This window comes from Podarcis raffonei, chromosome 8, assembly GCF_027172205.1.
Source record: "Podarcis raffonei isolate rPodRaf1 chromosome 8, rPodRaf1.pri, whole genome shotgun sequence".
Lineage (NCBI taxonomy): Eukaryota > Metazoa > Chordata > Lepidosauria > Squamata > Lacertidae > Podarcis > Podarcis raffonei.
The window spans coordinates 25,914,977-25,931,203 of NC_070609.1; positions in this window are offsets into that span (position 1 = coordinate 25,914,977).

Sequence of the window (16,227 nt, forward strand, 5' to 3'; positions counted from 1 at the left end):
TTGTGTTCCGCCCACTTAATTTTGGCCTTGGCCCATGTAGCAATGAAAAGCGCAGTCTTCCTCCTCCTCTTTTTAACCGAAGGGGACAGAAAGTGCTTCACCGCTCTCTGCTGCATGCTAATCTCCACCCTTTCCAGTCGTCTTTTGCACACTCCCTAGAGTGCCAAGTACTTTGCACTGTGCAAAGGAGCAGCGCATTGTCTTCCCCTTAAAACACCTGCGTCCGAGCAGGTCCTCTTGGGTGTCGGACTCTTGCCATTTCAACCATGAATAACGGCAGCTGTAGAAAGCCGATCAATAAGCTCTAGACTGATTGGAGATCAAAGGTCTTAGATCAAAGGGAATGCGTGTGGTGGCCCATCCCGCTGCCCCTCTGCCGCTTCGCTTACACTCCCACACCCAGCGGGGATTCTAGTTCTGAGGGAAATAATAGACCAGATCCACTGAATAGAGAGACTCTATCCCTCCCTCCCTGCTCTTGTGTGTTGGGGGGGGGGAATCTTGCAGTGATTTGCCAAAAAAAAAAAGAGCTCCAGGAAACCCAAGCAACTCACAGACCTGGCGCTCAAAGCCTACTTCAGTAACAGTAGCCTCAACTGGTCTTTTGAGTCAATTAAAAAGTGCTTTGCTGACATGATGCAACTATACAAGCTTTGCCACATGTTAAAGTTGGCATTAGATGCAGGAGGAGCAAAGATGCCAGAAACTCCCATCACTCCTCTCCCTCCTCCCCTCTCTCGCTCCCTTTCCCCCCTTGCATTCTCATAATATTTCTACATTCTTGAACAGCCTGCTTAGCGGTGAAGAGAGGTGACCAATTGAGAAGACAGTGGGACTTCTCTGACGCACCCCAGAAGTCAAATGTGCTAACCTACTAAAGGCAGAGAAGTTACGAATCTGGGTTTTGAATCCCACTCCAAAGGATTTCCTTGTTGCAGCTAAGGGATGGGAATGGTGGGCATGAATAACAGATTGGAAGCAACTGCCCTCTCCCATCCTGCAGGTCTTCTGTGGTGTGTTTTTAAGTGGTTGCTGATTATCTAACTCTGCCCCTTATGACAAAGCCACCACTTTACTCCACTGTGGGCCTGAATTTCAGCCCTGCCTTTGTTTACCATACTGCTTAAAAAAACTGAAACTGTTGGCATGGCCGTGGCAGTGGGTGGGAATGTGGGTTTAGTGGAAGAAATAAATTTGTGACATCCTCACCACAAGCCCGTATATCACGCAAGCCACGACCCCGCAGAATGAATTGGCCCTCCTCTTTTCAGCACTTGTTTAGTTGCCACTCATTTTTGAATGCTGTGCTGCCCACTTAACGCTGCCTCTTTAGGGCAAGGGTGTGAGTTACAACCTTCCTCTAAGGGGAAGCACTTCTGTGCAGGGATTTTCAACACCTGTGTGTCACTCACTCATAGGGTGCAGCAGAGAGGGTTTATTGGTGTGCGTGTATGCGCTAGCATACAGCTGTTGCCTCCCATTTCTTTCCAGAAATTTGCTGGTTGTAGGGACAGTGAGAAACCTGTGGTTTAGAGGTCATTGTATGCCACTGTCTCTGCACGCATTCTGCATTCCCATCAGCTAGATGTCTTCAGAGATTTGGTTAGGTGCCAAGGTTCATCTCAAAGGTGTCATTGTTTATTTGGTACCTACCCCGTCGAGGCTTTCTAGGGTTCTTGCTTTTTGTTTTGTTACATTCCAGCCTCTTCATTTTCCTTTCTTCTCTGGAAGCTTCATTGATGTGCCACTTGGGGTTCCCCCTCTCTCCCCTCCTTTGCTGATGATTAGCCAGATGGGCTTCTGTCCTGTGAGTCGTTTCTCCAGGGGGTGCTGGATTCCTTTGTATATACTGAACTCTGCTGCTGTGATTTCATAATCCCGATGATGGTGAAAAATAAATGCATTTCTGTGTATGTCTCCAAGCAGTGGTGGCTTCATTGTTCAGGCTGCCTCTTTCCCTCCCTCCAGCTGTCGGGGAGGAGAGAAGGGCTTGTGTTCAGAATTGATGAGAGCTCAGCGGCTGCATGGCTATGATCAAACTCACTGTAGAGAAATTAATGTTTACTCCCCCCCACACAAATAAGGTGGATTCTCATGATGAGCATATTTAAATTCTATATTTCTGTAACATTTTTGAGGGGAAGGTAAGGTTACCATCTTGTTTTTATCTCTTCTGTTTTTGAAAGCAGAATAGTTTACATGGGCATTCCTAGTGGATATCCAAACCAAGAACTGATTAGGTTCACATCCACTTAACAGTCCCTCCAAAGATGGTGTTCTTTTGCAGGTGTATTGTACAACGTTATTACTATTATCACATACTACCAACCCTTCATCCCAAGGTCTTAGTTAAAAACAACTAAAAATTACAAAAGCAAGGTGGGTCTTAAAAATATACATCTCACATCTCCAAAGCCCGGGTGGACAGATGTGTCTTAGTTAAGGATTGTGCACATATTACTGCTTACTCTGGTGCCGATGCACTGCTGTTCAAAGCCATGTACACATGACACTAGCCACAAACCCTATGTACACTGTAGTTTCTTGAGAAATGCTCCCGTATGGTGCTCAAACCAGCTTCCATCTGATTCAAAAACAGAACCTGCTGTTAGGCTGAGGCATTTTAGACCCGAGTCAGCCATTGCACATGCTCAGATGACAGCTTCATTGAATAGGACTTTGGGATGGGAGCTTGCAGGTGTGGGGAAGCAACTCAGGTACAGCAACTTGACACACAAAATGCAGCACATGGGGCGGGGGGGGGTTATCTCACTGTGGGGAGTGTAAACAGAAGCCCATTGATGGGGCAGGGGGGAGGAGGAGATGACCCCATTTTCAATGGGCTTACAATTTCCATTGGAATGTGCTTTCAGGAAATATGGGCAGGTACCCCTTGACCCTGTCAGGGGCTTGTTTTGTATGCATGAATCAAGTGGAACCTGCAACACTGGAGGATTTCGCCAAGGTTTAAGCCAGCCCAAGCAATGGCTACCCCCACACTTTCCAGTGCATTTTCTATAACTTTTCTAAGTCAGGGGTGGGGGAACAGATTAATTGCACAGGAATGCCAGTCACTTCAATTGCACAGCCAGAACTTGCCAGCACATGCTTGAATTCCACCTGCAAATTAGGAACAGTCTAGAAGTGCCCTCAGGAATTTCCCATCTTGCCGTTGCTTCCTACTGTGCAGAAGATGTGTGTGTGAAAAGGAAAGGTGAGGGGTCCTTCATATGTGGCTGGGTGGAGGCAGAAATTCTGTTCACTTCTCATTTTAGTATGAATCTACGTACGTTGCACCTTCTGAAACAAAATTTACCTCTCCACATTTGCATTTACTTGAATTTGGCAATGCAGTTCAACCTACTAAAAATATACATATATTGGGGAAAAGTTTCAATCTAAAAAGCACATATGAGTTAAAATAGCTTACGAACATTGTATCAGGGGAGAGTTGCTTGCAAAATATATATATACAAAATACAGGTGGAATTGCATTGGAAAATGTTTGCTGTGGAAAATGTGCTAAAATGCTGGTGTGTTTTCTATAAAGACAAGAAAAAAGTATTTACCAGCAAAAGGATGCAGATGTGGAGAACTGAAATTAACACTGGGAAAAATGAGAGCCTGAAATTGACAAGAACTGTCCATCCTTGCTAGCAGCTTTTCTGGGTAACCTGCAAAGCTGCCTTGATTTTCAGTTGCTCGCTCTCTACTTGCATTTATTGGTTTAGATGTCAAGGGCCCCCCGTCCATGGAGACCTCACACTGGCAGGATGGCTAAGCTAAGCACTGACATTGCCCCTAATTAAAAGCAGGTTGCTTTTAGTTGGCTGGCTTCATCCCTGAAGTTTCCCTTTATTAAAGTCCCTCTCAACCACTGCCTAACCTTGGACTAGCGGTTCACACACTTTGCTGCTGTTTCCACCTCCACTGTCACAGCCTTGATTGATTACAAAGTCTGTGTCCCGGCTGACATGTGGGTTATTAGATCACGACTGCATTCTTTTGATGCAAATTGGACAAGTCATGGGAGCAAGTGTCATGAGTTCAGATCATGACACAAGATCAGCCTCGTCATGTGTTATTTCTTTTCATTTATTCAATTTTTAAAACAAGATTTAGTCGCCACTTGATCAAAAAACAAAACCACGTGCTCAAGCAGTCTGCACAAAACCATGTAAAATATCTGAAAGAAAACGCTCTGGAAATCAAGTTTAAAGGCAAACAGACATCATGAACATTTATTAAAGTATAGAGAAAAGCAATGGTTTTAAAAGCAGGTCTCATCTGCACCATACATTTTTAAAGTAATATCATGCCACTTTAAGTAATCCTGGCTTCCCACAAAGAATCATGGGAGCTGCATCTTGTTAAGCATGCTGAGAGTTGTTAAGAAGACCCAAACAGTGGTACCTTGGTTCTCGAACTTAATCCATTCCGGGAGTCCGTTCGACTCCTGAAACCGTTCAAAAACCAAGGACCTTCCTGCACTCAAGTGGAAGCCATGTTGGATGTTTGGCTTCCGAAAAACGTTCGCAAACCAGAACACTTGCTTCTGGGTTTGCGGCGTTTGGGAGCTAAAATGTACAAGTACCAAGGCATTTGAAAACCAAGGCACAACTGCATTCCTCTCAGAGGGCCACGATTCCCAGAGTGCTTTAACCACTAGTCCCTCCTCCCAAGAAACTCAGAATTTTAGCTTTCAATAGGTCTACTTAGAACAAAATTTAGTTGCAGGACACCCATTCTAATTTTTTTGGAGCATGGTTGTGTAGAACTCCATCCCCATCCCTAGAGGTCTAGCCAGCTCCCTCCTTGCATAATATTTAGAATATGTTGTTAAAATTATCTTAAATCTTTAGTTTTTGTTTTGAAGTTTTCCTCTCTGCTGTTGCCTACATTTTTTACTCTTATTCTGCACTTGGTTTAACTTACTGTGTTTGATTTGCTTTTATTGAATTTTAATTATTTTCTTGTGAGGGGCTTTGGTGTCTGTTTAAGGGATAGTGAGTGGCATTATCAGTGATGTTATAAATAAAGGTTAAGAAACTGGGACATGGTAATAGGAACATAAGACGTTGCCTTATACTAAGTTGGAACAGTGGCCCATCTAGCTCAGTATTGCCTGCACTGACTGGCAGAATCTCTCCAAGGTTTCAGACTTGGAGATGCTGGGGATTGAACCTGGGACATTATGCATGCCCAACAGATGCTTCAACCACTGAACTATGGCTCTTCCCCTAATAACCACTGCAGTTAGCTGAATTCTGCACACAAGATGCTTAGGTATTTTTTTCAAGTTTTGAAGGCACAGGAAGTAGATTACACCTTAAGGTTTCTAATAAATCAGTCACAATTTCTTCCCCCTTAACAGGACATGGGCTGCATACATGCTGAGCCTCTTGGGACTTGCCAATCAGAAGGTTGGTGTTTCGAATCTACACAACGGGGTGAGCTTCCGTTGCTCTGTCCCAGCTCCTGCCAGCCTAGCAGTTTGAAAGCATGCCAGTGCAAGTAGATAAATAGTTACCACTGTGGTGGGAAGGTAAACAGTGTTTCTGTGCGCTCTGGCACTTGTCACGGTCCTCTGTGCGCCAGTAGCTGTTTAGTCCTGCTGGCCACATGACCCGGAAAACTGTCTGTGGACAAACACCGGCTCCCTTGGCCTGATAGCGAGATAAGCGCCACAACCCCATAGTTGCCTTTGACTAGGCTTAACCGTCCAGGGGTCCTTTACCCTTACCTGCATACATTTAAAGAAGCACCACCACCCCAAGTATTCTGGGAACTGTAGTTACCTTTCACAGAGCTACAATTCCCAGCAAACCTAACAAAATACAGTTCCCAGAATTTTTTGATTTTTTTTTCTTGGTGTGGGGGGGGAGGGGGTACACAGCCATGAACCTGATTATCCGTTTCTGTGCTTCCCCTCTCGTCTTCATCTCACCAAGGTGACATTCTCTGGAATCTTGCCTTCATGTTCTCAAGCTCTGTTTCTTGCCAAAAGCTTTTTGGCACTCAGATTTCAGCTGATGCCAGCACAAGACCTGGAGAGATCAGGAGTAAACAAGTAAAATAAGTTGATGGGAGGAGAGTTCTCCTTCTTTTCCTCCCCCAAGAAATTTTCCCTGACCCAAACCCCATTCTACATTCAGGGTGGCCCCCTGGTGTCCTACTTTTTGGAGAACCAGCCTCTGTTTGGTAGGCTGTCAGGTCCAACGCCGGTTAAGAATGCTAAGAAAGGAGAGGAGCCTTGAAGTTGCCCATCCAGTTTGCATCACCCAGACAGCATGTCATACACATCACCTGATCACAGTCCTTCCCACCATGATAAGGGAATTGCAATTTAAATTATAGTAAAGGATTTCTAAAATTGCATGTATGCATAGAAATTAGCACACAGAAACTTAATGCAAACAAGTCCCTTCTCTTTTGGAGCCAATGCATAAGCAGCCCTCCTAACCCTAAATCCTGCAGAGAGGCTCTTTGGGGGTCTTATGGGGCAGCGGAAAGGAAGAGACAAGAACATTAAAAAAATGCATTTATCTTAAGTTTATTTAAAATCCAAGCCTATATATCTGTGATGCACAGCCCATCAGTTTAGCCCACAGTTGTAGTGTGTTATTGAAGAACCAAAGAAAGAAATGTATTGCTGATTTATTCCTCAGGTTAGATCAGTGTTTCCCAAACTCTAGCTGTTTTTGGACTACAGCTCCCATCATCCCTAGATAGCAGGATCAGTGGTCAGGAATGATGGGAATTGTACTCCGAAAACAGTGGGAAACCCCAGTTTGGGAAATCCTGTGTTAGAGATGATTTAGCTACAGTGTTGTATCTTTTATGTCAGAGATGAACCTTTTTGGTCTGGAAGACTAGAGCCTTATCTGCCTCATCTGTGGGGCAACTTGACAGATGGGTGCGACAGCCCACCTGTCAATCACCTGGTATTATTATGACATCAGATGATGGGTGGGTTGTCCCGTCTTATCTCTCAAAGCCCCTTGCACAGATCTTCCCAAGTGCCTGGCAACCAGCTGGCTGCCATGCACTTGGAAAGAGCTGCACAAAGTGCTTTGCAACCCCAGTGTGCTCAGTACCGCCCAAGGGCAGGGCATGGGGATTGCCTGCATGACTGAGTTTGTTGCTACCTGCTCGACACTTGATGTCAGGTGTGGAGCAGGTGGCTGTAGCTTGGGGGAACTCTTAGGGCTCACCTAACTTTCCCTTGACCTGTATGTTGATTTCCCCCCACAAGGCTCCCACTAGTAAGAGCAATAAGAAAACCAATATAAAGCTACAATAGAGCATGCCATATAAACAATCTTAAAGTCATAAAGCATACAAAACACAACCGCGGTTGCAGTGTGAGTAAAGGCAATCAGCCAGTATGTTCCCCAAAAGGCCCTCTAAAATAACCAAGTTTTCACCGCTTACCTTTAAGCAAAGGGCATAAAACATGTCACTTGCCATAAATCTGTGTAAGCCAGTCCATGAACATGAATGGGGCCCACCAATCCCAGATGCCCTTCGGCAGGCTCCACCTGGCAGCCTTTCTACTTGCATCTGGTGGGGGGGGCAGCCCACACTGCCAGCTTCCTCTTGCTTAGGCTCCATCTCACCCTCATAGGACCCTGCAGGAGGAAGGTGAGGGCAAAATTAGAATTGCCTCTGGCACCACCTACTGTTGCCCTCCCTGCCTTCCACCTTAACCAGTTCCAATGGCCCTTACTTCTGAGTAGGTATACCTAGACTTGGTCAGCTTGGCTGAAATCCTGTGCACACTTACCTGGGATTAAGTCCTGTTGGGCTCAGTGGGCCTTAGGTAAAGGGACCCTTGACTTTTAGGTTCAGTCACGGACAACTCTGGGGTTGCAGCGCTCATCTCGCTTTACTGGCCGAGGGAGCCAGCGTACAGCTTCCGGGTCATGTGGCCAGCATGACTAAGCCGCTTCTGGCGAACCAGAGCAGCGCACAGAAACGCCGTTTACCTTCCCGCCAGAGCGGTACCTATTTATCTACTTGCAGTTTGACGTGCTGTTGAACTGCTAGGTGGGCAGGGGCTGGGACCAAGCAATGGGAGCTCACCCCGTCGAGGGGATTTGAACTGCCAACCTTCTGATTGGCAAGCCTAGGCTCTGTGGTTTAGACCACAGTGCTGCCCGCGTCCCAATCAGTGGGCCTTACATCCGAGTAAATATGCATCAGGTTGGACTGCCTGCCTGCCATCCCTTGCAGGCTTGCTTGGGCATAAGGCCTGTTGATTGGACACAAAGGGCTTTAACTTCCACATAAAGAAACAGGGACCAGAGCTTCCTCCTCCTGCATCAGATCAGATTCCTTTGCTGCTGCTAGAATAGGGCTGGGGAGAGAAGGAAAGGAAAGAAACCCTGTCATTATTGCCAACACAGCATTAACATTCCTCCTCTTAAGCAGAATTCTTTGCCTCTTGGGGGAGAAAGGAAAGGAAATAACCCGCCCAGCAGGAAAGCCTGTGAAAGTGAGGGATGGTTGTGGAGGAAGGCAGGCATGCCGCAGCAGGGGTCAGCTGCTAGGCATCCTTTGAAGTGGGGTTGGAGGGGAGGGCGATGTCACAGCTGGATGGAAAGGGGGGGGGGTTGCCTTTCTCATCCTGTTAACACTGCAGCATCAAAGGCCTTCTTGGTGAAATGATATCAAATTGCACTTAAGCTTGTGCGCTTTCGGAACTTCTGAAATGACAGCAGCAGGGGCTGCCTTGCTCCCCTCCTAGCCCAGCCCAAAGCTTGATGCACTAACAGCTTCCGCTGGCTTTTGCACAGCAACCTGGATCCTGGAACCTTAGCTCACAGACACTGAAAACGCTTTTGGGGAAGCTCAGAGACCATCTAGGCCAGAGGCAGACGGGCTTTAGGCTTGAGAATTCTACGGTTTCTCTCTTTACTGGAAGCCTGAGGCCCACTAGTTTGTAGATCGGGGGGAATTTTGATACCAGGGTTTTGTTTCTGATGTTGTATGCACACCATCCATTTAAAATACATTTAAAACACCTTACCCGTTGCCATCAATAATTATTCAAACTGTAGCTCACGCTGCATAGAGCACCCTTAATAAACTACAGTTCCCAGGGGTTCTTAGCTGTGTGTGCTTTAAATGGATGGTGCACAGAGGCAGCATAATGGTCAGAACTGAGATCACAGTCCACACACACACTGAAAAAATAACTCTAGGTATCCTTTTTCTTCCTCGCTGGCTCCTGCTGCCTTCATTTGAGCACTGCTTTGGAGGGCGAGGGTTTTTTTGCCCTTGTTAAACAACAGGGAGTATGAAATTCTTGCCAGTCTATGTGGAAATCATCCAAAGATCCACCACCGGACTTCTGGTCTACCTTCTGCCCACCCATTTCTGCTAGTCCAGCATCCTGATCAGTGCATCAAATCTCTTTCTATATTCTCCACTTTACCCTAGTTAGAAGGTATGGGGAACGTCAGGACTGAGGACTGAATGCGGCCCTCCATTTCTCTCTGCCTGGCCTTCAGGCCACACCCCTCACAGTTCCCACTCTGCACCCACCTCTAGTCATTTTACGTGGCTGGGATATGACCATGAACTGTGTGCTAATACCTCTTACTTGCCTGGATGGAAGATGGGGAATGATCTGACTGAGTCTGCAGCCCCTGGAAGAAAGAAAGAAATGTGGCCCTCAGGCTGAAGAGGGATGCAGACTAGCAAGGATAGTCAGAGTCGGTTTTCCAACTTTAAAAATAAATAAATCACAGGCCCCTTTCCAAAGCCTTTAACAGATCCTGGCACACACAAATTTAGCAGGGTGGATGTGTTACTGGCATGAGGTTCAGTGGCGTGGAAGGCTTCGCCTCATTAATCAACCCTTTCATTTTAGTTTTTTCAAGATTGCTCCCGAAAGTGGCTTCCAGCATATTGAATGAACAAACAGAAGCAATAAATGTAACCATTCTATCCAAAGCATATTTTAAAACAATTTTACAAATAGCAAATGCCCTGTGTGTTTTGCTGTGTGTGGTGGCAGGTCAAGGTAAGTGATGGATTTTATATTTTAAAAAAAGGATCCCCCCCCCCACTGCAAAAAACGATTCTTTCTTTTTTCTAAAATAATCATCATGGGTTTCTTTTTCCCAGCAACTCTAGGTGTAATCTGAAACTTCCATAACTCCTAGTTGAGTCTAATCCAATTAAGTCTGTAATCTCCTCCTATACGCCTTTTAAGACTCTGACTAAATGCAGACTTTGTGGCTGCTTGATCAAGCCAGTATTTTTCTAGGTGGTTGTCGCCAATGGAAGCTAAGGCAGTTAAAAAGTTAAATATGGAGTCGAAATGGCCAAGATATTGGGAAATTCTGGAAAAGGAAGGGGACAAATTGAGATTGCAGAGCTTTGAAAAATTAAGAGGGAAGGTGAGAGATTGGCTGCACTATCATCAAATAAATGAAGTGTTTAAATTAGACAGTAAAATTGGCTTCCAGGTGGAAAAATCAAAATTAGAGACTGAACTGTTAGAATCCAGTACTAAGAATTTGTCAAAAATGTATAACTTGCTGCTGAAATGGAATACATAAGATGAAATGGTTAAATCAACTATGATTAAATGGGCTCAGGACATTGGTCATAATATTTTGTTCGCTGACTGGGAAAAGTTGTGGACCACCGGGATGAAATTCACGGCATGTAATGCCTTAAGAGAAAATATAATGAAAATGATTTATAGGTGGTACATAACCCCAGTCAAGCTTGCAAAGATCTACCACTTGCCTGACAATAAATGTTGGAAATGTAAGGAAAAGGAAGGTACATTTTTTCACCTCTGGTGGACGTGCCCGAAGATTAAGGCATTCTGGGAAACGATTTATAATGAACTGAAAAAGGTATTTAAATATACCTTCCCTAAGAAACCAGAGGCCTTTCTCTTGGGCATTGTCGGCCAAGGGGTGTTAAAGACAGATATAACTTTTTTTATGTATGCTACAACAGCAGCTAGAATACTCATTGCAAAGTACTGGAAGACACAGGATCTACCCACACTGGAAGAATGGCAGATGAAGGTGATGGACTACATGGGCTTGGCAGAAATGACGAGCAGAATCCGAAACCAGGGAAAAGAAGCGGCGGAAGAAGAATGGAAAAAGTTTAAGGACTATTTAAAGAAATATTACAAAATTAATGACAGCTAGAATGATGTTGGACTAAAGTAAATGGTTACTATTAGTAATGGTTAAGACAAGGAGAATAAGGATGATTAGCTTAAATTTATAGCAAAATAAGGGAAGATTTGCTGAACAATTGATTAGAATTTGGAATACAGAAACGGGAGGCATGAGGAAGTCGAAGAAGAAAGGTTTAAGAAATTAGGACATGAAATGGTACTTGTTTTTTGTCTTGTTTTTGTCTTCTGTTTGTTTATGTATGCTTTGTTTGTATGAATATAAAAATTGTTTAATAAAAATATTATAAAAAAAAAAAAAGATCAAGCCAGTATTTTTCTATCTGCCGCCCCCACCCATGGCTTTGCTTAAACTGATGAAAAGTTCCGGAGAACTCAAAAGCTAGCTAATTAATTGACTTCTATCTATCCTGCACGTCCTCCCTTAAGGAACCCAGGGAAGCAAACAGATATACAATTTAAAAACAGAAACAAAGCAAAAACAACAAACCATTTTAAAACAGACTAAAACATAAAAAATTACAATTAAAAATATCTAAAAACAAATACGGTTAGAAACATTCCTATAGCCAATGATCTCAAGGTTGCCAGGAACAGCATCCTTCAGTCACCAGGTAAAGTAAAGGTAAAGGTACCCCTGACCATTAGGTCCAGTCATGACCAACTCGGGGGTTGCGCGCTCATCTCGCTCTATAGGCCAAGGGAGCTGGCGTTTGTCCGCAGACAGCTTCCGGGTCATGTGGCCAGCATGACTAAGCTGCTTCCGGCGAACTAGAGCAGCGCACGGAAACACCGTTTACCTTCCCGCCGGTACCTATTTATCTACTTGCACTTTGATGTGCTTTCGAACTGCTAGGTTGGCAGGAGCAGGGACCGAGCAACGGGAGCTCACCCGTTGCGGGGATTCGAACTGCCGACCTTCTGATCCTAGGCTCTGTGGTTTAACCCACAGCGCCACCTGTGTCCCTCAGTCACCTGGGTAAATAAGAATGTTTTCAAATTCCTCCTGAAAGTTAATGATAGAGATAGGCGCACCTCACTAGGTGAACCACCACCAAAAAGGCCTTGTCACAGATCAGGCAAACTGGGTGGCAACACCAACAAGGCCTCACATTATCATGTTCTTGTCACTCCTATTAAAGCTGCTCCCCAACTGAGTTTTGGGGAAATATCCTGCTGGATTCCTGAGGGTGTGTGTCTGCTCCTAAAACAAAAAAGAACCTGGTGGCACCTTAAAAGCTTAAGGCCCCATCTGCAGTATACATTTAAAGCAGCATCATACCAGTATCATAGCCTCCTCAAAAGGATCCTGGGAACTGTAGTTTGCTGAGAGTTGTTAGGTGACAACTATTCTCCTGAGCTACCATTCCAAGAGTTCTATAGGAGGAGGGATTGGTTTTTAACCCATTCTGGGAAATGTACCTTTGTGGTGTTATGCTAGGCTTAATGTAATTTATTGTGGACTGAATCGGCATAGGCATTGATCACACAACCTGTGTTAATTGGCTAACCAATGTCAAGATAATGGCCACTGGTCCCATTACCTCCTGGCAAATAGAAGGGGAAGAAATGGAGGCAGGGAGAGATTTTACTTTCTTGGGCTCCATGATCACTGCAGATGGTGACAGCAGTCACAAAATTAAAAGACGCCTGCTTCTTGGGAGAAAAGCAATGACAAACCTAGACAGCATCTTTTTCCCCAGCTCTACTGGGGAAGGCAACAAAGTTCAAAACAAAAGGCTTCTAGAGCAGGGGAAAAAACGACCGAAAGAAAACCGCAGGCAAAGCTCGGTGCTGATCCGAAAAGGCAAGGAAGAGTGAGCGCACCATGCCAAAATTAAATGGCCCGCGGCCACACCCACCCTGGCCGCAGATTGGCTGGGAGATCCCCAGCACAGAGACAGCATCTTAAAAAGCAGAGACACACCTTGCCGACAAAAGTCCCTATAGTTAAAGCTATGGTTTTCCTAGTAGTGATGTATGGAAGTGAGAGCTGGACCATCAAGAAGGCTGATCACCGAAGAATTGATGCTTTTGAGTTATGGTGCTGGAGGAGAGTCCCATGGACTCCAGCACCTCTCCATTCTGAAGGAAATGAGCCCTGAGTGCTCACTAGAAGGACAGATCCTGAAGCTGAGGCTCCAATACTTTGGCCACCTCATAAGAAGAGGACTCCCTGGAAAAGACCCTGATGTTGGGAAAGATGGAGGGCACAAGGAGAAGGGGACGGCAGAGGACGAGATGGTTGGACAGTGTTCTCGAAGCTACCAGCATGAGTTTGACCAAACTGCGGGAGGCAGTGGAAGACAGGAGTGCCTGGCGTGCTCTGGTCCATGGGGTCATGAAGAGTCGGACACGACTAAATGACTAAACAAGAAATGGCAGGATATTTGTGTCAGCAGTGAATGAATGAATGCTGCGAAATGTGTAATCATCACTGGCTGTAGTTTTCTGCATTTCCTTTCCTTCCAACCTCATTGTTTACCAGCACCACCCCAACCAAATACCTGCACCTCAGGATAACACTTTGGCCACACACACACACACACACACGATTAGCCACAATCTGTGGTTTCTTGAGAAATTCTGCTGTTCGACACATTTCCCTTCAAAACAGTTTCCATCCGATTTTAAATCCTAAGCTGTGTTCACATCAGTTAAGCTGAAGTGTGTAAATTTGCTTTGTGAATAGTAATTCAGATGCTGCAGGTGCAGGGAAACCAAATAGGTGATGTGCATTGAGTGAAGACATGGCCACCTCCTCCTGGTGCACCAACAACGTGCAAATACAGGGAAATGACTCCTGAACATAGTCTTCAAGTCTCAAGGGACCTGAGAAGATTTGGCACCATGAAAGGCAGTCTATAAATACCAATTAATTAAAGATTATTACATGAAAGTATTAAAAGTTCCAGGAAACTCCTTGCTGCTTTAGCTGCAGCAGGCCAACATCTCTGTCCTTAAAGGTTAGGAGAGGGATGGGAAGTTTGCGGCCCTCCAGACTCCCCTGAGCCCCTGCCTGCATGGCCAATGGTAAGGGGAGGAGATGGGAGCTGTAGCCCAGTGATATCTGGAGGGCCACATGTTCTTCAGCCCGATATAAGAGCACCTCCTATTTGGCCAGCAATGGACTCCCAAGGTCCCTTGGCTTTCCATTATCGTACAAGCTCTCCATCCCTGCCTCAGTGTGACCCCCCCCAAAAAAGCAGGGCAAATCTGCCCTGGATGATGATGGTAATGAAAAATGCCTTTCTGCTTTTTTTAAAAAAAATTATTTTATTTTAATATAGTGCATCCCCACAGCAGCTTTAGTCGAAGAGCAATGGCTCCATGTATTTTTCTTTCCACAAGGAAAAGGAAGACGCTAGCCTTCGCCAGCTTCTCCTCCTTGCTGCGAAAAAGCGCCTTTCTGCTTGTTGAAAGCACAGATTTCATCAAAGCCTCCCATCCCTCCTTCCTCATTTGTATAATGATCCTGGGGGCTTCACACAGAGGTGACAGAATTGGTTTTGCCCTTATTGCTTTCTCCTCTTTGCATGCCTTTGACACACACATGCACCCTTTGATGACCCTTTTGTTCCAGGAGGTGCAAACTTGCACCTTTTGATCTCAAGGCTGGGTGGCTTGGCTAGAGGGAAGGGAACAAGGACTCTGCCTTTGCTTAAGGAAAAAAGGAGGTGATGCCTGCCCCTCTTCACACAAGCCACAAGGGCAAGGCCATTGGGTCAAATGCCAGGCTTGTGTAGTCACTCTAGGCCAGGTATAAATGAGCAGGACTGCCCTTCACGAGGGGAAGAGGGCCTTGGTGCCTGAACAAGCTGTTAACAGGAGATCAGTCAACCAATTTTGCAATGGCAAGGAAGTGGATCTGGTATGGGCTGTTTGAAAGTGGAAGGCAGCAGACTGTGTTTTGTGGGAGGAATTTAAGGAGAAGTTGAACACTGGGCAGCCATCTGTCAAGGAAGCCAACATAGGAGGGTTCCTATATTTCAAACAGTGAAATTCCGGACACAAAAGCCGTTGAGCTTTTCTTGTCAAAGTTGTTGTGCTTTTTTGGGGGGGGTGAGGTTTGAGCTATTTAAAAGGAATTTGGCCAAAATCCACGCTTCCGACATGGGTTGCCATACATCTGGATTTCCCCGGACATTTAAGCGATTCCTACCCAGATACTGTTTCTGACAGCCGACTCCTGGCAATGTCCTGCAAATGCTTCTAGGCTACAATCCCATCAACCAGTTGGGGTTGATGGGAGTTGTAGTCCCAACATCTGGAGGGAACCACATTGCTTACTGCCCTGCCCCTCTGTAGCAACAAGATTCTTGCACTGAGCAGAAGGCTGGACTCAAGGCTGGCCCTACAGGTTGGTAGAGCAAGGTGTCTGCTCTGGTATCCTCTAGATGTGCAGCAATGTACAAATGTGCAAATGAAACAAAACAAATAAACAACACCCAACTCAGGTGACTTGTCCCAAATCCTAAAGCTCGCTAGCCAGCATCATTTCACCGTGGTGAAGTTTTTAATCAGATGAATGTTTTAAATTCTGCTTATATGTATTCACAAGCTTTACTCCTGTCTTGTTGGATTGATGACCCCCTGTGTTCTGTGTTGTATGTCTTTTATGTTTACATTGCAATGGCCATTCAATGCACACACAATGGGTAGATGGGAGAGAGACCAGCCCTTACTGGTAGAAAACCTGTTGTGTAGTTGGCAAGATTGTGTTTTGGGACATGGTACACTGACACAGACTCTCTGGAAAGAGAACTTCGCCGAGGATGAATCTCTGTTTGCATCTCTGCCAAGTTCTACAGCTTGCCTTGCCTGCTTCATTAGCCCTTATCTCTCCTTCTGCTGTTGTTTATCCAGCAAAATCTGCCTTGTGCTGTCACAAACCCTGAGGCTCATGTTGTACACTGGGCAGGAAGACATTTGCCCCTAAACTCCCCAAGCTGCTTGCTTCTTCCACCACCTCCCCACAAGATCCTGGCCACCAGCTGCCTTGATTCCAGCAGAGATGCCCCTTTGTGTGGTGACTGAATAATCTGATTAGGAAG